We start from the raw sequence: 22322 nt of genomic DNA, 5'->3' as shown, positions 1-22322 counted from the left end.
CTTATCTCTCTCCCTCCCCCGAAATGTCCCAGCTTAGGCCTTGGGACAATAAAGGGCATGCAGGCTACTTTTTTACTCTTTGAAACACCCCCGGAGAATCATTCCCAGGCAGAGGAATGCTCACTATGGCTGTACCCAGTCGCACTAGAATAGCAGGTCTGCATGATGAAACCCTGCTTAAAGCTATCTCATTCACCACCACTATTTGCTTGCCTTGGATTTCTTGCCTTTCACTTCCTGACTGTGGAGAAGATGTGGAGGAGAGACCTTGTGAATCAGGGTGAAAAGCACCAAAGAGAAGAGCCTTTTGCACAAAAATTGAGAAATGCTTTCAGCTAAACATGCAAGCACCTAAGCCCCTGGCTGCATCTTCTTCAGGTTTCAGTACATCTAGCTGTGCCGCTCCTCGAGCCGTTTCCACCCACAGTTACCCACCCAACCACCCTTTCTTACGCATATAATAAAACAAACATAAGTAAGCATGCAAAAAAAGTAGCTTTTCACCATGTCACTCAGAGTTACCCCATCACATTCATGAGCCTGCCTGTCAGAATACAGCTGCTACCAGTTTACCTGAATGCTCAGAGTTTGTCATTTCGTGACTGGAGGCTGTGAATTGCGAATAATGCAAGTACTAAAATCATAGCCCAGTGCCAGCTGCCCTGTGGGAGGGACTATAAACTCTGCAGCCAGAGTAAACAGCAGGATACTTTGAGTGACCACTGCTTCATCCTCCCACACACACCTTATTCATCTTGTCTCCTTTTGATGACATTAAAAGCTGCTGCAGCATAAAAAGAAATATTAATCTGCAAGAGAAATATGAACAGCAATTTAATACTCAGGCAAGCTAACAGATCTGGAAGCATGGCATAGCTGTTACTGTCATCAACCAGCTTTCTAGCTGAACATAAGTTTTGGTAAGTTATGCTTGTCAAAAAATACAGAAGTAGAGACAATATGTGGAATATTTAACTCTATTAGATATTGAAGAAGTTGCATTCAAGCTGTTGAGCAGAAGATGTAAGCAAAGCTTAGAAGAGTTCCCTTGTTTTCCACAAGTTTAGAATATTATCATTCCCCTTTTCTCAGAGCATTATTTTTACTTCATCAAATAGCTGGTGGAAATACAAAGGAGAAATGAGATACTGAACTTCTGGGTAACATTTTTTTTCTTTTGTGCATCAAGCATCCAGGCAGGTGTTTCTAAATAAGCAATGTAAAGCTCTGCTGCTAAACCCATAAGAGGGTTAGTCTGGACAGGTAAAAAGGCACTCCTTAAAAACACCCTCCACCAACCTTTGCAAAAGAGACGATTCCTCTGTTACACTGGCACAAATCTGCTGAGCTTAACAGGTCTAATTTTCAGCATATACCAGTAGGATGCCCGAGGCAGGCCCACAGTTACCAGCCCAGTTAAATTCTGGTAAGGAAAAAACCCGTGCAACCTTCAGAAGGAGCCCAAACAAAGGCTCAGCAGCCAGCCATTGTGCCTTTAACTAATCAGAGAGAAACCACCTGCAGGAATACCCCCTTTTCTGTTTTCTCCCAGCAGAACCTTCCAAATGATGATTAATCACTGAATAAACTGAACAACTGACAATGACATAATGACAAAGGGAAGGCAGAGAGGGGCACCGGCACTGGTGGATGTGGCTCAAGCATGGGTGGGTGGAACGGCCAAAGAAGATGGATGGCCTGAAAACTCTTGACACTTAAGTATCTCCTGTGTAGCAGGAGAACGGCTATGCTAAAGCAAGCTGCCAACTTCAAGCAAATAATGCTCTGCGCAGCAAGCTGACACACTTCCTTCAGCTGTCAGCAGCAACAGAGAGGGGCAGCTTCCTCAGGAATGAACTAATGAGGCTTTTAATTGGGATGTGAGCCCAGATAATAACAGAAATAAGTGATACTGTACATGACAGGATAATCCATTACAGTGGAAAGCATTGTGAATGTTTTACTGATTATATCCACAGATTATCTTACCTATGTCCCTACTAATTTGAAAAATGATGAATCATAGGGTTCAAACAGGACTCAGATGAGTCAATTAGACTAAATAGTGATATCAAAAGCTCATATTTTCTACACTTAGGAATCAAGCATGTTTTCCCTAACAACAAACAAAAATGAGCTATGTTTCACACTCTCAGTTGACCAAGTCATTAGCAACATGGAAGAGTACTTCTTTAAGTTTTCCACATTTTCAGATGTTCTTGTCCCCATGGAGTCCTTTCTGGCAGATGTTTATTAACGGGAAAAACATTTGCAGGAAATGAAATATTGTCTTGCAGCATTCTGCTGATTCCACTTCTAATTTTGTCAGTTCAGGGTTACTTTAGGTGTTTCACTGAATATCAATGTAACGAGAAAACTTGGACTGCTATTAGCCAAGCTCTGCACATCCAGTACTCAGACCAAAACTGAGCTCCAGTGTACAAGTAGGGCATCACTTCTCTCCTTATGCACATAATGCTCTACCTGAAGTTGAAATGCAAGTGGTATAAGGTTAAGTCTTACGGACAAATTCACCATACATCATGGCTTGGGCAGTAATTACACTAATGCAGAATGATTAGGTAAATCTTCACACCTGCTTGAAGATACATGGGCATTAAACACTTTACTGTCTTTGAAAACACTGCTAAAAGATCACCTGATTTGAAAGGTGCTTTCTACTGAACAAAGAAAGGTGGTCTGGCTCAGTCTGGTGCCAGTTTTGCACCCGATGAAACAAGCAGCAAAGTCCAAATAATGTTAATAGGAATAAATCCTCTGCTACTATTTTTGTTATGCTTCTGTTTCATCTTAGGAATGTAGTACAGGTACAAAAGAGGATTTGATGTTTTGGTTTTCTGATTAATTTTTTTTCCTCTCTCCTCTCCCCATAAGGAAAAAAAGAGAGAAAGGAAAGAACTGGGGTGAATCAAACCCCAGATGCTTTTATTTTAGCTTCAGGTTCAGTTAGAGCATTTTTCATTTTGAATTACAACACTGAAAGCAGGAGTATCTCCATGTATCTGAAAACTGCTGTGAATATTTTCTACATCTCAAAAGGCATTTTTATACAGAAAAACATTCACAAACCACTTCATCTACTTAGAATATAAATTAAGTCCAATCTCATTCCAATTATGACAATTTGCGTTTTCTCACTGATTTAACAGAAAAGTTAAACAGACAATTAAGACAAGAAATACTGCAACGATGCATCTGCACTTCCAGACTTTAGCCTATGTCACTATTTGTATGGTGTACTTCATTGGCCAATGGTTTAGTAAAATTTAGCTTTACCTACCATTTTCTGTAAAAGATCTGTCACCAAATGCAGCCTTAGAAATATCTTAGCTTTGAAAAAAAAATAAATAGAAATAGACATTTGAGGACCGAGAGATTTATATGAACCCCAAGTAATTTCTTGGGGGCAGAAAACAATTGTTCAGGAGCATTTATCACTACGAAACCAGAATCTTGTCAAAGTGCCCAGAAAAGTTCTTCTGTAGCAAGCAATGTAAAGACTATTCCTTCTGTACGATTCTTCTTCTCAGCATAGGAGGTGTGTAGTGTAGCATGCAGTCTGCCCACTTCTGTGCAAGTAGCTTGCAGACGCCACATGCACAAAAGCTGTATTTGGCTCCATCCAAGATGCTTGCCCCCCCTACCTCCACAGCACCTCAAAGCACCTCCTCAGCAGTAAAGGCACTTTCCGACTTTCCCATTTCAGTTGCTCTACAAGACAGGGCCACAGAAAAGTGAAAATGAGCACGAATGGTAGCATGGCACTTAGAGAAAGGCTTGGAGCCTGCTCGTTGCTTAAGGACCAGTTGGATATTCTGCACAAAACATCCTGCTTTCAGCTCAGACACTGCTGATCCTTCTGTGGCCTAAACAATCTTTGAAGCCAGGGCTCAGTTCCCAGCATCACTCGTGAACTCTCAGAAATGTTGTCTGTCTTTAATTACAACACTACAGGACTGCCAGTATTTCCTAGGAACATACCCTACATACCCTGAAAGGGCTCCTGAGTGTGCAAACATTTTCAATCTTTTTACTTTCATGCTAATATTTGTTCCATTTCTCCACCATATCAAACAGTTCCTCATGACAGCTCTCCTGCACGTAACCACCAGCTGCCCGTACGTCCATCTTTATGTTTCATGTTAACTGCTTTCATTCCTTAAAAATCACATCACTCACAATAGATGGTCAGAATCCTCCATTCAAAACCTACCCAAAACTGTTCCAACTCTTTCATTTGTACAGTCAATGTTAATTCTCATCAAAGCTCTCCTACATCAACCCCTGTAGGCACTCTTCCTAAATCTTCCAAACTCTCCAGCTACTTTAAGGAATCTTGACTCTTCAATCAAGAATCAAGCCTCTTATCCAACTGGTTTAAAGTCTTGGGCCTACATTGTATATTCCAACCGTTTTATACTGTCCCTTGTCCAAGGACAACAGAAAATCTAAGGTGGTTGTTTAATGGTAAAGATACAACCTTTCCTACAGAAAGGAAAAATTCATTTTCAGCTCTGCCCAGACACCAGTAGCTACTGCCATATTTGCTAAATGTTTTTCTCTACACTGACACCTTTCTATTACAGCACAGACTTTTCCACTGATTTTTGGAATCCCTTTCTGTGATCTCCGCTGTCCTCTCAGAGATGCTCATTATTCACAACCACACTATCTGGAGCTTCTCAATGCTATTTTTCCTACACATTCATGCTTCTACATCTGTATTTTTGGTCAACCCCACAGTTCTTTTTCGATGTCTATTACCAACAAATATTTTACTTATTTCCTTTAGGTTTTCCATAGGTATTTCTTTTGAAAGATCCAGGCGGGATCAGAAGATGAAGATAAAATGCTTTGAGGAAAAGCTCTCTCTCTGTTTTTCTTCTTGCTTCATATTTAGCAGAGCTACCTTCACTGGCTCTTCAGAAAGAAGTTCTGCTAACCTTTGAAATGTACAGATATGAGTTTTAAATGGTTCAGCAACAGACAAGGCTAGAAAATTTGTGAATGGGCAGGGAAGAACTTACCCCTTCATTTTCTTTAGAAGCTTCTTTTCTGAATTCTTACAAAAACATACATCCCAGTGAGTGAGGAAATAGAAGAGAAATACGAAAGTACAGACAGTGCATTTTCCCTTCAAAATGTTTAAAACATCTTGTGCTGTTTCTTTGCAACAGTGAAGATTGATGCCTTTTTTAGGATAATGCTTCAAGGAACTACATTACAAAAAATACCAGCTTCCTTTCAGCTAGTTCTCTGCATGTGGCAGGATATTGGTGAAAATCAGCAAATTTGGCATGTTAATGTTCAACCAGGTACAGTGAAGGGTGCAAAGCACTTAAAGACAGATCAGCTTGACAGACACTGCACTCCAGCCTATTTAGCCAGGCATGTACTTTAGTTGTAAGTTGCCTTGTTTAATTAGCTGCTGAGGTGTTCCATCTTCATCCCTAGTGCCTCATGCCTCATAGGACGCAGAAGCAATCACTGCTCAGGACGATGACAGAGCAGGGCTTGATTGTTCTACAAGATGTCCCATGGATGAGGACCAGACACTGTTGATTAATCATTAACTTTGAAATTCTTAACATCATTTTTTTTTTCTTTTAGTGATGCTAAGACAGACACTTTGGAAAGATCTGAAATGCTCTGTAGAAGACGACAGATTGCTTTGTGTGTATTTTAAAAAGGGCTGATTACAGCAGGCTCTACCACCACACCAATTTAAGAATGGGAAAAACATAGGAAGGGATGGTGGAATTTCTAAGAGAAATAAAAAAAGGCAACTAAAACCACATTCACACAAATGTGCATTTGAAATGTATATAGAGATGTCTCTATTGAATGTAATTCTAATACAATATATATAGGATTAAATCATACTTTGCTGAAAACTACAAAAAACATTTTCTAGCAATCAGCAAAATTCCTCAGTCCACAGGCTTACGTTGCTTGTACAGAGGAAAGAAGAGAGACTCATGGAAGGAAAAAGTACAGGTAGACTGGACCAAATAGCAGAGAACTGACTCCAGAAACTACCCTAAAGTAAGTGCTCTTAAAAATGGATTTCCAGGTACTGTGTTCACTGTAAAAATCTACTTGAAATCTTTTGTAACATCGATTCTGATACACCCTGATACATCCTGATCCACCACCACAGTTTAATTCTCAGATGCTGCAAAAGGATTTCTAGGAGCTCTGCTGCAGAGCATTTCATTTTCTTTATGAGGTTAGGTTATGCATTTAGGTTATTTTGCATTATTAGTTAGGTAATAGCCTAGACATTCATACCTTCCACTTGCTCCTGACTCCAAATGGCTATATAAGTAAGAAATTTTCAAGAGTTCTTACAAAAACAACTTTAGTCCAGTGCTGGCCAATACAGTATTCCCAATATGCATCAGTTTTAACTGTTCAAATCAGTAAGCCCATTCTCCTACCCTTTGAGCTTTCTCTTTCCATCCCTTCAAGAGGTGTTGCAGAGTAGGGCATAGCAATCAAGCCTTGATGTTACTGTATAGCCATCACATTTCTTTGGCCATTTCAATTTGTTGTTGGATCCACTGAGTCCACAGAAGTGCACATACTCCCACTTGCATTGGCCACAGAAATCAAATGACAGTACTGAAAGAAACACTCATCTATCGAAGGAGAGTCAGCTTAACTTTCTTAACTTCGTATCTCCCCTTCCCTTTTTTAGGTAGGTAAGGTTATCCCCTTGTTCCTCCCAGATGCATCAATAACTCAACATACAGCAGCGATCTCCAGCTAGCCATCCCGTGCCTTTGGAAGCTCTGTCTTCTGGCTAAGGCACGTGGTACTTGCCATGCAAGCACTTCCCACCCTTTGCATGGCACACACAGCCCCGTAACTGCATAAGAATCTAAGGTCACAGACTGTCGGCAGTGGTGAGGAGACCCAATTCCCTTAGCTCTTCCCTCATGCCTTCCTAGTCAACCATAGCTCAAGTGCACTGAGCTTCAGGAGACACCGAGGAACACAGCCCGTCTCTAACTCATCAGAAAGGCAATTTTTAAGGAGGTTCTTCAAAGTTTTTGCAAGGCACAGTTATTTTTTGCATTTTTTCCCCAAGTCCTTTAATTGACACGGAGTAAAAGTTGTGTGATTTACATGCGCCTGGAAAGGATGGAAACAGCTATTTTTAACTGTATCACTTGCTTGTAATTCCATCATTCAATTAGACATATATTTTAGCTTCAGGAAACTTTCTTTTCAAGAGGTGAAATGCCAGCACAGTACACTAGCAGAACCATTAGCTGTCAAAATAAAACAGGCTTCATATTCACAGAACAACAAGATCAACTACACACGACAGAAATAAGATGGCAGCGCACTTTTACTTTTCAGCAGCTAGTGCAGTGTTTTCTGTATTAAATTTAATAGGCATTTTACATGGGATGTCAGATATTTTTGTCTCTGCAAATAGGGACCTTTCCTTAAAAATAAATAAATAAATAAATAAATAGAGGTTTCCTGCTGCTTATACAGGGAAATCATTGAGGAACAGAACAGAACTGCAGCCTTACACTAGCAATGACTAGGTAGTCATCATTTTTAAAAACAATGTCACAAAAGCTATTTCTACACTGTCACTCTTAAGAATAATTAGTTTCCATCAAAGCAACAGATTATCTGTTCATGTTGTCCACTGGGTCATTACAATGGGCAACCAATACAGATAAATGGTATCTAATCTTTTCTGCTCTTCTATTGGATTGATTGATGGTTATAACATCTCCAATATTATAAGGCAGAAAAATTATGCTGACATTTAGAAGCAAAAGCACAGAAAGATAAAACTAAGTACAAAGCACAACCAGCACCATAAAGAAAAGAAAAAAAAAAAAGCTAAAGACAAATAGAATAGAAAAACAAATGACAATTAAGCCAAAGGAGAGTTATAGAGGGGAACAGCTATACGTTGTGGGTGGCAAGGAGCTCAATTAATTATAGAACATGAAGGGAAATCCAGGCATTTCCATGAGATGTTATTAAAAGACATATTGACTGAGCTTTCTTTGCATGTTTTGCCTTAGCAGAAGACAAAAGGATTTCCCTGGTATTGATTTGTTCCTGGAATTGGTCGACTTTAAGCCATGAAGAATAACATAATAAGAGGTGGCTGGGTAGCAAACAAGAAAGAACGAATCGCTGCCACTGACACTCACGTTTGTGAGCTTCCATATATTATTGCCTTTTTCAATTTAGCATTTGTTCATATTGCTTGTCAGACAGCAATAAGCCACAAAATATTCCCTAAACTAAAAATGGCTAGCCTATCAGTTATCCTACTGTACAAATAATCACCATTTTCAGCTGACCTGCTCAGGAATACTAGCAATGTTCCTGAGAGGTACTAAATGCCCTGAACTGCTCCCAAAGAGGAGGGATGTACTCAGCCCTTTCCCCCAGCACTGAGGGCACTCATCCCACATTCATCTGTTGCATCCTCTGCTGCAGTAGTTTTGCAGTCGTAGAGGATGACCACAAAACCAGTCCTCCAGCTGAAGTAGCAAGATGAGGATTACATTGGCTGGCTGTGTGACAGCCTGTTGGCTGAAGATCTTTAAACATCATCTTACCCATGGAGATAACAAAAGGGTCTGCTTCGCCATGATGGCCCACTCTGCAGGCAATGTCCAAAAGAAATTCAAAGAAAGTATTTTTCACCAGAATTAAATATATTAATATGAGAAAAATAAGCAGCTCTGTGCTAATAATTAGTACTGCACTAAAGTTGGCTTCTTTCCATGAGAGCACAGGCTTACAAACGTAAATATCTTCCCTTATGCGCTTAACAATTGTCCTCACAGTTATGATTCTTCAAGCAGCTTTGTATAGTATTAACAGATTGACTACAAAATAATTTTCTATGATGAAGAATATATGTATAGCAGGCAACCACCCCCCCTCAATGTATATATCCACGGTCAGATAGCTACCTCCAAAATTACGCTACTAAAATTATATTTCTTCTCATTCCCTGGTATTTAGCTTTTTGATTTATCAGAAACTATCCCCAGTTTTCACCTGTGAAATTTTGGCTATCAGCTGATTTTGTCCTTTCTCTGGGACTCACGTGATATTGATTCCCAGGCATCAGAATACTTCAGGTATGCAATCTTTATTTGGAGAACCAGCTTTCAAAATATCAAGGGCACCAATGGATGCAGTATGCCTTAAGCAGGCATGGACCAAAAAGCGCCTCCACGACACTGATGTTCAGAGATGAATATCTGGATAAAGAACTGCCTTTACGTTTGCTGTCATTGATATCTTTTAAGTATTCACTCTTACTCATCCACCAGGTCACTGTTTCTGGAAAGAATAAATCACAGAGCTACTCTTACTGCATTTATAATTCCAACCCGGAATGAAATGTTTTCTCCGTAAGATCTCTAAAGAGCTCCCATCTCAAAAGCAAGGAAAACGCCAAAGTCTTGACCCATTTTCTGAATGAAAAAATACAAAGTTTCCATCACACCGTTTGTAATATTCCATTAATTTCTAAAAACAGCAATATTTTATTGTTTTATTTTTACTTCATACTTGGTTTGGAATTGAATCTTTTTGTTTTGAGCAGCACAGATGAATTTTTCGTTCCATAAGAGTATTCTAATTTCAGAACTCTAAAACATATTAATTAAAAATGAGAAATGTGTTCAAGCCAACCTATCATACAAATTCCATTTCACTTATCTTGGTTTTGAAAGGGAAATATTTTATTTAAAACTTCATAGCTGTCTCTTCTAATTATCTATTCAGATCTTTTGAAATGATTGGAAAAGTTGCTCCTATCATATGTATCAGCCCTGAGGGACAACTACAGTACATATAACACCTGAAATCATGGTATTTCAAATATTAGATTATGAATGTCAACTTAATATTGATACCTGCAAATAAATAGCATGATATAACATAAATGTTCTGAACAAATTACAAAAATATATGCACAAGCTCCAAAACCTATGTTTCAAACTGTCTATATCCAGCAATATCTTGAGAACAGAATTCTCCACTGCAAGAGTTCTGCTTAAAGTCAATGAGGTGCAACAGACTTTGGCAGTGACCCAATCCATTTCTTCAACTGTATCCCAAGGCATTACGATACACTACAGTCTGGTTCATTTTTATTTTAAATTAAATTTTTCATATCCAAGCCTTTGACACAGAAAAATGTATCATGTTATTTCTCCAATTGTACAATAATTTGGCACTAACCTTTTTAGTTATAAGGAATTTGCTACTAGTATTAATTTATAAAAGGCAAGGAGTGAAATCTGAAGCTTTAGTGCTATTGTCAAAGTTTTCTAAATGTTATGCTCCAATATGTATTTTCTTCTTAGTTGCATTTTTTTGTTTGTTTGTTTTCAAATTTAGGCTACCAGATAACTTCACAGTTGGGCTAACTATGATTGAGATTCAGAAAGTTGATCAGTCTTTCATTTAACTAGTAGAAAACAATAAAACATATCTCACTTCAAAGCAAATGCTTCTCTGAAATTTGGAGCTAATCTGGGAAGCAAAAGGAAGCACCTCTAAAAAAAGTGAAAAGTTAAGCCCATGCTGTCTGAAAGGGGCTTGTACTTACAAATAAGGAAATTGTCTTTTAATTCTTTGAGTTCTTCTTTTGTCGGGGAACATTTTTTTACTCTTACTCCTATGAACTTGAACTTGTGCAAAATCCTATTTTTGCTACCTGTTCAAGTAAATAGGGTAATATAACTTCAACTCTGAGGTATTAGCTCTTCCTCTCAATGGCTCATATTATAATACTTAAGTTTCTTCAATATGTCCTCTATTTTTAGAAAATAATGGATTCAGAATAAAAAGATGAAACTTTCCACAAATGGAGACCCAGAAACAATACAGATTAAGTCAATCAAAATCCTTCAAGATTTTTTAAACATTCCACTTTGATTTTTTTTAAATCAATTTAAATTCCTAAGTGAAAAGTCAGTTGGACTAAAAATGAAACTTTTCATTAAAAAAAAAAGAAACATTTCCATAGTTTCAAAGCTTTTCTTCCATATTTTTTAAACAAATACTGTGTTAAAAATCATCATCATCCTCCCTCCCCCTAAGAAACAGCTTTTATTTCATAGTCTCATTTTCTGGGGAAAAATATTGAAGTAATATTGACTACCTCTACTCCCAAACTTTGGGACCTTTAACCCTGTGATAGTTGCTGGGAGGAAGGTAATCTCTCTCCTCAGGATCTCTGAGTTTGTGCAATTGTACAAATTAGCGGACATCATCTACTTATCACTCTCCTTATGATAAGTAATTTTCAAGAAATGGTAGTGTTCTGATACTACATGTGATATAGCTGAGTGAATGAATGTAAAGTAGGAGGATAAGAAACTGTTTTATCTAGTTTTTTCCTCCCTTCTGTTGTCTGTTTATGCTGTGACATTTTCTTGTTTTAGCTCTCTTATGCTTCTTTGGAAATTAAATGAGATCCAGTATCTCAGAGACTACTGGCACTTATGGATTAGTGAGGCTAACATAATAGCAATTAGCTGAGAAAAAGAAGAAACTAATTGCCTGAATTTAACTTAAAAAAAAATCCTACATCAAAAATCGGGAGGAAAGGTGAGGCTTGATAAAGAAAGTCAAGTTTTGGAAATACAAGGTAAAAGAATGTGCAGGCAAAGCACCTCTCTTCAATTACAGGAGTGAGAAAAATGGATGAAGGAATTGTGGGGCTGCAACGACACTGAAAGAATGGCAGCCTCATGTATTCAGCCTCACCAGCAATCTGCCAGCTGGCACTAACATTTTCTAAACATATCCAGGATACTCAGAACATGATGTTTAAGCGATCTATTCTACTCAGTTTATACCAGGGAACCACAGGCATATTCCACCTGATTGCCAGAACAGTTAAGTTTCACAGTTTCATATGTTGTGCATGGGAAGACAGTGTTTGAAAACCCATCCTGACAACTACATTTCTTTTGAGTTCCTGAGTGCCTGAACTCAACTTTTTATCAGTTTGAACTAGAATGGATCTACCTAACCCTCAAAGAAAGAAAAAAGATATTTGTGGAGTCAGCAACTATTCATGTTTATCACATGGGTAGATAGACTGCAAAATCTGAGATCCTATCAAAGAAAATAACTACAGGTATGGGTGCATACTTTCCTATGCAAGTTGTTAAACTAAATTGAAGCTCTAAGCTGTGACCTACTTTCAAAACAGATCTATTTACATCTCTGATTTACTATTGACTTTGATCAAACATTTTCTTAGCCTAGCTTGTACTCAGAAGGCATTATTCCACACCATATTCTGTTCAAGTTAGAAAGGCCATTTTGCATTTTTATTTAAAGGGGCACAAATAAGTAACTTTTAAAAGCACATCAGGACAAACCCACAAAAAGCTTCTCTTTCTTTTCTATGCTTTTGGATTGCTAAACCTAGACTCACCACTATGTCATATGAAACTCTCTAGCCTGATCACAAAGTCTGCTGACAAAATGTTGTGTAGGAAATTACAGGCAAAATTTCACTTCTTTGCATCTTGTAAGATGGTGAACAAAATAGCATTATGCAAACAGTACTTCTGGCAACAGTGTACCTGGGACAGATAGAGATGCAGGGCAGCAGACTTGGCAAGTCTCAGTCCTGTTGCTCCCTGGCAGAGCTGATGAAAGACAACACAGCACATTTGTCTGCGAGTATCCCTGAAGTGGATCATCTAGCCAGTCTTACCTACAAGCTCAACAACTATTAGATTCCTATCATCCAGGTTTTCAGGTTCGTACACAAAATACAGAGCGGAAAGGCTATTGAGATGCATAGAGACTGTCTAATTTTAAGCATCTGACTTAAGAGCTGTAAATCATATCCTGAGGGCATCCTGCTTCTGCAATGAACATGCACAGAGCTTGCCTGATCTGCCTGGGCTCAAACCTGGGCAGTTAGTGGTGTGCGTGTTCCTCAGTGTACTGCTAAAGAAAGAAAATGTTCTACTTACACCTGATTGCACGGCCAGAGCCCCAACCTCTCTTCTTCCTTGAGACTCAGCCAGGACAATGGATCTCAGCAGGATCCCAGACTCACCCAAGCAGGCAAGGTACAAGGACCACAGAGTGTGAGCCCTTCCCTCTCCCACAAGCACTGGCTCCAGGTCCTTCACATGAAGACCTTTAATGGTCCAGATTTCTCTCAAACTCAAATACCTCACAAGCACATAGACACCCAGACTGCGCAGCTGAAGCTCAGGGTGGCCTGATGTGGCTTCAGCTGTAAGTGCTCTGAAACGCAGGGAAATCGAGTGCCTGCAGCAGATGGTATGGGTATAGTAACCCGGACTGATTTTTTCACCTGTCAGAATAATGCAAGACTTGCAATGAGTTTAACTTCACCAACTCTGGCAGGTCAGTTTACAGGGTAGATGGTTCAGACATAGAGTACCAGTACCTCACTCTCTGAGCTTGCTGAAGGCCATAGCTGGGCAGAGGGCATAAAGAGCCAGTTCTGTGATTTCCTTCTAACTTTGTGAACAAACAGCCCTCTCAAGATCACCATTCCTGCTAGCACTGAATGTACTGCCATTTATAAAAGGTCAAACTGGATTCACCTGTGATTAATTCAATGGGTAGTTTGATTTTTACATTTGCTGCCACACTTCAAAGCAAGAACTAAGAACACACTGTAAACATAACTCTTACCATTAAATTCCGTAACTTATGGTTACGGAAAAATTAAAGTTCCTTGTTTGAAACCAGATGCATTTTCAAGAGCTCTTTTACCTGATTTTGTGCCCACACACTTCAGTGGTATCTGTGTGTTACATGCTGAGAATAGCTTACATGTTCCAGTCATAGGGGAGAGAGTTCTTCGGCTCTGAGCAAAGCTTGACTTTTCAGTTATGAAGGATATAAATATTTCTAGGATAGGAAACTAAGTGCTTGACTATAAGAGCCACATGAGGAAAAGGGCTGATTCATTAGTAAAAGGAAATCTAAATTTACATAACAGTATCTAGACGTAGACATTTTTGAGAAATACATACACTTTGCTTTAAAGTGGCCCATTTGAAAGGAAATTTTTTTTTGATCAACCTTTGTAAGTTTAAGATAAAGGCCTCCAAAAGGACTGCTAAATCAGAGAGGTTAGATATTTCAACAGCCAAGGAACTTTCTTTGACCGACCAAAAACAATTCAGGGAAACAAATGTTCAAATCAGGATTGACATGAGAAGAAAAATGAAAATATTTGTTATTTGTATCTTCTACTACACTGTGACTTTTCTTCACTGATCCAAATATCTGTCCTTGCAAGCTAAACTGTCAGCCATGCAGCGTTCTACCCTAGCAATACTTGTGTTGGTAAGAGACCTGTGTTCTTTACCTGGAACCCATCCAGTTCTACTGTGCCTCTAAGTGCAACTTACAAACCCATTAGACTCTGGGATATTGAAAATACAATGGAAGAATGAGAAGAGTAGCAATAAAAGACTGCAGCAAAATCCAGGTCTAATATTTTAGCATTGAGTCAGTAGTTCCTAGACCTCTTGAAGAGGTTTTGTTGTTCTGTGGTTGACAGACAGACACCAACTGGAACATCTTGGTGTGTATATGTGAAATGTTTCACAAATTGCCACTTAACCACAGATATGGCATTACGCAGTATTCCAAAGTGAGATCTGTATCCTTGTATTTCAATAACTAAAATCCTCCCTACTTAGTAAATCTGAACATGACAGAAGTCATTAAGTTCCTTGGGAGTCATTAGTGTTCTCCAACTAGATGTTATAAGGGCTTTTAGTAATAATTTTTGCAGTGCTATCACTGGAACTTCACAGACAAGAGACACAACCAACCTATGTAACAGCTTAGTTAAAACAAGCTGTAACATGTTCAAGTGCAATCTACACAGAAAAGACAAAAGGCAATGTCAAAACATTTCATCATTGTTCCTGCAAGTAACAATATAATTTGGTATGTCCCAGAGCATGTTTGTAACAATACATCTACACGGAGAGTTTAGCCCACGCTCAATCTCAAACTTTTCTTCACACACCCTGCATAAAAGCCTTAAGACTTAAGTTACAGAGCTTGCTTTCTTGCCTGCTGGGAACATTGAACCAAAATCCATGACTGGGGCCCGTTGGTGTTCCACTTATGGCAGGCGAATGCAGAAAGTAGCCAGACTTGAATCCTGAGCAGGAACTTCTGCTCCTATTTGCTCATTTGAAAGTCAGTCCTAAAAGCAAGACCTACATAAGTGAACAATTCTGCCTCCCATCCTCTTTCCGTAACTGACCCAAACTTCAGCTTTTCCTTTGAGAGGTTCTCCAGAGTTCAGTGGATTGCCTCCCTCTTCACATTAACAGACAGTTACTTCTTTTTCATCTGCTTATTCCAAGTAAAAGCTGTAAGTACAAAATTACATGCTTCTAAAGCTTTGCAGATGGATGCGTAAGCTTTTCAGTGATGAACATTAACTCTTTGCACTGGCACATAAATCTGCTGATGGTGGTCTGGGAAACCAAGTGTTGGCTGTTTCCAAGCCTCTAGGATACTCAGCAACACAGCATATTTTGTAAGAGCTGTGTATCACTACTAATCTCTGAAGATGCTTAAAAAAAAAAAAGTGCATACAACAAGGAATAGAAAAAAATATTTACTGTAAATCTAGTAAAAATAACATTCAGCTCCAGTTGCTTTGAGGTAATCAGAAAAAATGAAGCAGTAAAACAGCTCTGAAGACATTTTTTCCTGCTTTTGAGTGAAGACAGTTGTGTTCAATGGGGCTTAGTATGGGGTAGTGCACACCAAGCAGGCATAAAATTGTTCTTAGCACCTGTCATGTGGATAAGCTTTGCCATAATAAGGTGTGGTACAGACAGTAAGACACAGTAAGACAGAAACTTAGAGAACTGGAAAACAGAAAGTCTGCTCAAGAGTTGTGGAGAATGTCTATTCAGACATCCATTTATTGCAAGACAGGTAAAAGACAGCAGAAGTGCAGACTGACACATAGTGGGTTATAATTGATAGTCAATGGAGAATCTCACAATTAAGTAAGAGAAACACTCAGGAAGAAGCAGAGTTTGACAATAGTCATTTTTGTCAAAGCATCATATTTGAAGTAGTGGAAAAGACAGTGTCCTTGGCCCTGGGAAATTCTGCCCTTTCTGCCAAGAGGAAATTGTAATTTTCCTATCCTACAACTGAAATTCTGCAGTTACCTCCACTGACCAGTCAGTCAAAAGAGCTGATTATCCTGCTACAGTTAGCATTGGTGCGGCCTCACCCTGAATATTGTGTGCAGCTCTGGTCTCTAAAATGTAAAAAGGGTATTAAGGTAGTCAAAAGTATCCAGAGGAGGGCAACAAATCTGGTAAAAGGGCTGGAAAGCATGTCCTGTGAGGAGAGGACACTCGGGTTGTCTAGCCTGGAGAAATGGAGGCCAAGAGGCGACCTTGTTGCTCTCTGCAACTTCCCAAGGAGGGGAAGCGCAGAAGGAGGTGCTGGTCTCTGCTCCCTGGTTACTGATAGCAGGACGCAGGGGAACAGCACAGAGCTGTGCCAGGGGAGGCTCAGGCTGGATGTTAAGAAAATTTCTTTACCACCAGCGAGGTGGTTGGTACCTCATGCCTGTCAGTGTTCAAGAGGCACTTGGACAATGCCCTCATTAATGCTTTAACTTTTGGTTAGCCCTGAAGAGGTCAGGGAGCTGGACTCAATGATCTTTGAAGGCCCCTTCCAGCTGAACTATTCTATTCTAATAGGGCAGGGAGGACAACTCCATCCTGTAAAGCACCAGGACACCTCTGTGACTGCTCTGCCACTACACTGCCCTGATTTCTGGAGGCAGGGGCTGCAGGAGAAGCCCTGGTGATGTGGGAGCCGCTGTGGCTACCTGCAACCTTTTGTAACAGGACATGCTCAAGTTCCTGGAAAGACATTCTGCAGCCATGTCCCCTGTCCCATAGCACTGAATTCTCCCTACCCATGGAGGATGAACAAGCAGTATGCTTCAGGTCTTTTGAAAGGGCCTCAGTCTTGCAGAGAAAAGGTAGGAGAAAGGCAGGTCTATGCTATCTGCTACAGTGGGCTTTCTTCAGTTGTCCCATACATAAGAAAGAAACAGTCAGGAGTACAAGATTTCCCTCTGTGATTTTAATTATATACCCAAGTGATAGTTGTGCCTCTGTCAGCTCACTGCAGTCTCTGAGTACACGGCAAAATAGATGGGACTTTCTGAACACAAAATATGAGCAAAATGCAGCTCCAGATACATGTGGACACATGGACTGTAACAACATCTTCGCTCTCACCATTTCTTGCAAAGCAACAGGAGCATTAAGTCACATAGGCCAAACAAAAGTGCTACTATAAATGAAGCCGGCACCTAACCTGAGTTTGGAACAAGGTGTTGAACATCATTCAGCAGACCCTGCTTTTCGCCAGCTTACATCAAATGCATTTTTAAAGGAATATTTGCTCCTAGCAGTCAGGAGTGTACACATACAGCAACATCAGAACAAATATGATGCTCACAAATTACTAACTAGTTTAAAACCCTGCAGTTTCTCCTGATGGAAGCCTAGCATCCTGTAATGGGTTGAACTGCTGTTAGGGGAAAATATCTACTGCTTTATAGTAATTCAAGTTCCAGTGAAGGGTATTTTTCACTCTAGTCTCTTTAACACTCTCTATACAAAGTGCCACAGCTTGTCTTAAACCTGCTATTTACTGAAGTAAAAAGATTCCCAGGTATGAGGAAAATGTAATATTATCTGTTATAGATCAAAAAATAATAAAGCTTGTGATGATTTTTTATTTTTCACATATTTAAGTCTATATATTGTCTAGTATTGTTTCACCATTGTCTCATCATCAAGATTAACATTAAATCAAACAATGAATTATTCATGAGGTGTGAATAAATGGAATTAGCCTTTCTAGCGTTCACTCTGTAAATCGCATCTTCTGGATAAATGCCTTTTTTTTCCCCTCTCTCTCTCTCTCTTTTTTTTTTTTTTTTTTAATGTCTGAACACTAGAAATAATGACCTGGCTTGCAGCCTTGCTAGATTAGTTCTTGTTAGGGTGATATTTTTAGATGAACATAGGTCTCATCAACCAAGAGATGTCAGGTCTGCTATCATTCCTGTCAGCTTCCTAACTTCCAATGATTTCCCTCTCCAACCCTAAACTCTACCTTCACCCCTAGTAGCCATGGTACCTGGAGCTCAGATGATTTGTTGAGATTGACTCATTATCTACTGTGTTGTAACAGCAGTTAGAAACTGAATGACATTCAATTAAAATGATATTAGCAGCTCAGGAGTGATTTTGTTTAATTTACTCCTACTCAGATGTAAAAACATTAGTGACTTTTTTAATTGGACCTCATAATGTCTAACTCCTACTCAAATGCAATGAAATTAAAGACTTTGGTGGCTAAATACCGCTTAATTTACTCCTACCCATCTATAATGACATTAAAGATGCTTTAGGGTAGATATTGTTTCCAATCATTTATATTCAAAAGAAATCTGAGCTTATAGGTACTATTATTGAGCATATAATAAAATCATGCAAGAAATGTATCTATACGGTAGGGGATAGTTGGTTACAAGTAATATTAAAAAGTAATCATTCATTTTTAATGCAGGGATATTAAAAAGTAATGTTAAACACAAGAATCTGTGAAGTTTTCTGTTCTTCACAGCCTCTTCAAGGACACAATCCTTTCTTTTTTATATTTAGTGTGCGGTTTTACATGAAGCATTTTTATTAAATTGCACATAGTTTTAAAATCTTTCTTATGTGGCATTTATACGATAAATCCAATGCTGACTTGTGTCATTACAGGGATAGACAGCAAAGCATACATTTCAGTAATGGGGTTCATTTTGCTCCGTAACTGTTTGTAATACAGCTTAATGCACTCTTCTAAAGTTCAAACATTTTAGAGGACTATGTGGTTCTCTATCGCATTTACACTACATTGCCTCCTTTTTAAAGATGACTTCTCCTGTACTGAGTTGATGCTGTTTGCTTCTAAAATACAAGTACCTGCTCGATGTTTTGAAACAATCATCTGGCTGGACCATCAAATCTTTCATGCCTCTCTTACACAAAAATCCCTTTGATTTGGCCTTCAGCATATTCTTTTCTTCCCCTTTCCAAGTTTAAAAAACAAAATCATTATTAAAAATGTCTTCCCTTGCTTAGCTAAACTTCTAATTCCTAAAATAAAAAGCATTTATAAAATTTCACTTTTGCTTGTATTATGAAGACAAGTGATGCAGATGACAGATTTGCCATTGAGAAGGCAGAACAAGATTTCTTCTTTAATCATCTGCTCTCAACTAGCATGTGGCTACTGAAATGTTCAAATGGAAACACCTTTCCAGGTAAATAGTATGAACCATTGCCAAGGGAGAGAGGAGATTCTTCTCCTCTTCCTTCCTGTTGGTGACACCCAGCCAGCATCCTTGTCCTGCTGACTGGTGGATGGTTCAATGATTGTCTTTTGCCCTGTTTTTCAAGTGAAAGTGCCTACCAACTTCTTCCCATTCCATTTGGAACAGTCCCTTGAGCTCCTGAACAGCAAAGTCTGTCAGAAACCAGGATCCTTGTTTCATTTTCTGATTCTGAAACACTAGTCAATGTGTTATTTCGGGATTCCTAGTGTTGCAAGCTAAAGTAATTTATTAGAGTTTATAATAATTACTTCATAATTTTAAGATTTCATTGTATAAACAAAGTAACAAAACTATTTTAATTCTAGAAAACATTTGTATGCAATTTTGTAATCCATTCCACTTAAATCTGGAACTTGGACATGGAAGAGGATTTGGAATAAATTTCTCCCTCAGCATGGGCTTGCAAGGGGCAAAACAGCATGGGCTTGAAATACCAAAGAGCTTCAACACTGTTTTGGAGTACTCATAGCAATATTAATAACTACATAAGCACCAGCTAACACAGACCATTTATACACCTTCTGCTCTTACCTTCAGCAGGTCATCTGTCAGGTGACACAATAAGAGGGACCACATTAAAACACTGAATTAGTACCTTGACCTGGCACGGGTGTGAGCATCCAGGGCCAGACAGGTTTTGACACTCTCCAGGGATCACTGGTAGTTGGGCTGAGTGTGCTATAATGTCCCGTATTCAGCCACATACCTGTGAGCATCTATGTGTTTATTTCTGGGTCACAGCTACTCCTGTTCTTCCCTTGCTGACAGGATTATCCAAAACCTCTACGGGTTGGCACAGCGGTACTGTGGAAAGAAAAGGGGCACCCTAGTTACAACAGAAGAGTAACAAGGACATTACCATATATTTGGATATGGCTCAGCTGTCGACAGATAACCAATTTTCTAAAATTAACCTACTACTGATATTTAGCATGTTTACTGTAGGTATGATCAACGTAGCTGTCTCTATCTAAAGTGGTCAGCAGGGACCACTGTGCATTTTAATTTCCGTTGATACTACATCTTTTTCTCACTACGTTTTTTCTGACATCTCCCTCCCTAAAGCAGTCTCTGAATAACTTATTTCCAATTGGTACAGTACAACAGAGAGGAATCACAGTTACAATATGGTGAGTAAACATTGGTGAACAATTTCTGCAACAGGGAACACCACTAAAACATTTTAGAGAAGGAGGAAGACATTAAAAGCAGTTATTGCTTTCCTGAGTCACAGAAATCTGAAACAGATACAAAGAAATATACAAGGACTTCTAATTGTCTTCCACATCTCGGAAATTAAAGGAATCATTAATAGAATACAGTTCTAAATGTCTTGCACATACAGTGAAAATAATCCAGTATCATCAATTCATGTATGAAATGACAAGATACGCAGCTGAGTACGTATTTGGCTGCACTGGAAGACTCACAATGCAGCACAGTAAAGCACAAGACCCAGATTTGATTGTAGGTTTTGTGTACTCCCTCTGAAGCCAGAAGCATTTTTAAGGCTAAAGCTACTGTGACCAAGACGAAGTCCTTTAACGGACTGAGACTTCAATGCCTACACTGTGCAGAGATGCTTTATATTAACAAGGCCTTTTATAATAATAAAGAACCAGAGAGAATGTACACCTTCAGTAGAAAAAGAGAGAAAAATCTCTATAATTGCCCTTTTCTAAGATGGGTGTTTAAGAGCCAAATTTAAACCGACAGTTCACCTTGATTTAGTTCCCCTGCTTGAGTAACACGGGCTACAAGCAGACCGCTTCCCATCGAGTGCAGTCCTTGACGGCCAAAGGAAAGGGCAGTCCCACTGGGGACATGGAACACCAGCTCCTTGTCACCACACTGCTGACCAGGCAACCCAGTTTAATCTTCATGGTGTAATCGCAGCCACTTTACAAGGCACCCTGATTTTCAGTATTGGTTCATGACTCATTACATAGAACATCCAAACAGCCTATATCCTCTCCTATCTACCCTCATTGTATAAAGCCATTATTTAATACATGCAATAGCAAACCTCATGCTGATATATTTTCCAGCTTTCTGTATAAAAAAAAAAAAGGAGAAAAGAAAAAAGAAAGTTTTCTTTGTTTGCTGTATCTCAACCAAATAAAATGTTTTTGTTGCAATTAGTTCATAATTGTTTCGGGAAAGAGGAAGATACTCTGTAATTTCCATGGTGGAAATTTTAATAAACAGCACCCTCAAGAGGATTAGAACTCACTTCCTTCACTGTTTGGAAAAAAAAAATCAGTTGCTATGCTACCACTTTTAAATACAGCCAGAATCATTTCCAAGGGTTATTTAAGGTGTTTAACTGCAGAACAAATACTGTGCGGGAATCCATGTATGCACAAATACTCCCAGTCATAAGTGTGCTGCGGTGGCCCTGAGGCACCTGTGTGGTTTCCTGTGAAACTGAGGCTTGCCGAGATCAAACAGGCAATCAGTCCCCATTATGAGCTGATCCTTTAAGGAGGTGACTTTGGAAAGGGATCAGGGAATAGGCTTCTTTGAGGCTCTTTGCTGCACTCCAGGTTTGGGAAAGCCTTTCTGAGAAAGGCTAATTTAATCAAGAGATCTCTGATGTCTTGCTGTGAGGGTAATGAGTCCCATGGCCATCCTGGCTTTCTGGCCGAAGGCTTGAGAGCATGCCTGGGCTGGTTCCTTACACTGCACAGGGAGGAGATCTGGGCACACACTGTGGGTATTTAGGAAAGAAGCACAGCAGCTATACCCCAAGCTGGGTAACGGGAGGGCTGACTGGCACTAGAGGCATGCTGAAGGTGCCCATGTTCCCCTGGATGGACAG

At 39.3% G+C, this 22322-nt stretch overlaps 1 protein-coding gene across 3 annotated transcripts in view; it reads right to left on the bottom strand.

Annotated features, from left to right (window-relative positions):
* The window catches only part of LOC125183441 (uncharacterized), a 72343-nt gene that overhangs the window by 36800 nt on the left and 13221 nt on the right, over nucleotides 1–22322 (bottom strand). For all 3 annotated transcript variants that reach the window (XM_067001144.1, XM_067001145.1, XM_067001143.1), the window contains exon 4: nucleotides 20208–20305. The gene's annotated coding sequence lies outside the window, so the exon portion shown is untranslated. The remainder of the gene's footprint in view (nucleotides 1–20207; nucleotides 20306–22322) is intronic.

Source organism: Anser cygnoides, chromosome 7 (genome assembly GCF_040182565.1).
Source record: "Anser cygnoides isolate HZ-2024a breed goose chromosome 7, Taihu_goose_T2T_genome, whole genome shotgun sequence".
NCBI lineage: Eukaryota > Metazoa > Chordata > Aves > Anseriformes > Anatidae > Anser > Anser cygnoides.
Note: the sequence above shows the minus strand (reverse complement) of the source record. Positions and strands in the feature narration are given on the sequence as shown.